General features: G+C 32.3%; 1 non-coding gene across 1 annotated transcript; it reads left to right on the forward strand.

Moving 5' to 3' along the window:
- Positions 1-1,073: 1,073 nt before the first annotated feature.
- On the forward strand, positions 1,074-1,193 carry LOC139895485 (U5 spliceosomal RNA). The gene has a single exon (XR_011775925.1). It is a non-coding gene; the product is annotated as a U5 spliceosomal RNA (small nuclear RNA).
- The last annotated feature ends 317 nt before the right edge of the window (positions 1,194-1,510 follow it).

Here is a 1,510-nt window from a genome sequence, read left to right on the forward strand (position 1 = left end):
GGTTCAATAGCATTTGTAATCATGTACAATATTCTATTTGAAGTATGGGCTTAAAAATAATAAAATTATAAAGTACAATAATTAAAGGAACATACCGTCTCAGTCTGTTAGTGGAACGCCTGCAACCGTGACTTCAGAACGTCTGGTGTGTCATCTTTGGAGATATGAGAGCATCAGTACAATTTTATATATAGTATTTGTGATGTCCACATGACGTTAATAATTGACGTCACACACATTTAAGTCATTTAGGATTTAGTTTTAATTCTCAGCAAAATCACTAATTTTGACCCAGAGAACATATGAACTATATGAACTATATGCAAAAAACATACATCATTGTTTTAGCCAGTTCATTACAACTGCAGTTTATACCCAAATGTAAATAAGCATACTGTAGTTCATTACTGTGAATAAGCATTAGGAAGTGCAGCTACCAAATTGTTGTAAACTGAGTTTATCAAATGTAGTTAATCACTGTAATATGAGTTTATCAAATGCAGTTAATCACTGTAAGTTGACTCCTTTTCAAGATTGTATATCTCAACAACGTTTTTATTGCACCTTTTACAACAACGCCGGAACCACCCATCCTTGTCCGCAAGCTTAACTACATTCTCACGAATCACATAGTTGCCAATTTGCGTTGAAATGTATGCATATGGTAACTGATTGATATATTGAATAACAAAAAAGACTCATATTTGCCATTGCATCACAGATATATCAATTAAATGAATATACGGTTAACTACATACCTTCTTACTCAGTTGCAGTCCTTAGTCACAACCATAAATTAAAAAAAAAAAAATATAGGTGTGTTAAATAAAACACGCAGCCATGCAATGATCACATAGCGATCAGATATCATCTAGTAATCAACATGATTAAAAATGGATCTAATTAATAATATAAGATGTACAAGAAAAACAACCAAATACAACAAAAACTAACAGAACTATTGAGAAATGTAGAAGGGTGCTTGGTTTGTCCCACATTGGCTGGTTAGTAGAAGCAGATAGACAGGTAAGCCTGTATATAATAAACCATTCTGCAATCTTAATAAAACATGCAGCCATGTAATTACCACATAGCGAACTATTCTTTCGCCTTTTATTAAAGAATACCGTGTGCTCCTTGTATAAAGTGGCATACGCAGTGGCGACTTTAGGATGAAAATTCAACGGGGTTCCAGTTTTTTTCCCAATGATAATTATATTTAAAAAGTACTTTAGTGGTTATTTACCTCCAAAAACTTATAAACTTTAAAAATATATAGGGTCACATTGTTAAATTTAGTGGTGTCCTATACAATTTGATGTATACATTGTATAAAATTTTTTTAAAGTAGTGAGGTCATAGGACCCCACCACACACTACATAGAATCGCCTTGGTCATATGCCCATTTTTGTAGAGTTCCCTTTTTAATTAGAAGGACTCCAACCAATTGTTATAGTTTTAAGTTTTTATAAACAGTTTAAGTTTCAGAATTTTGTACGGATTATAAAT

This window comes from Rutidosis leptorrhynchoides, chromosome 2 (genome assembly GCF_046630445.1).
Source record: "Rutidosis leptorrhynchoides isolate AG116_Rl617_1_P2 chromosome 2, CSIRO_AGI_Rlap_v1, whole genome shotgun sequence".
NCBI classification, from domain to species: Eukaryota; Viridiplantae; Streptophyta; class Magnoliopsida; order Asterales; family Asteraceae; genus Rutidosis; species Rutidosis leptorrhynchoides.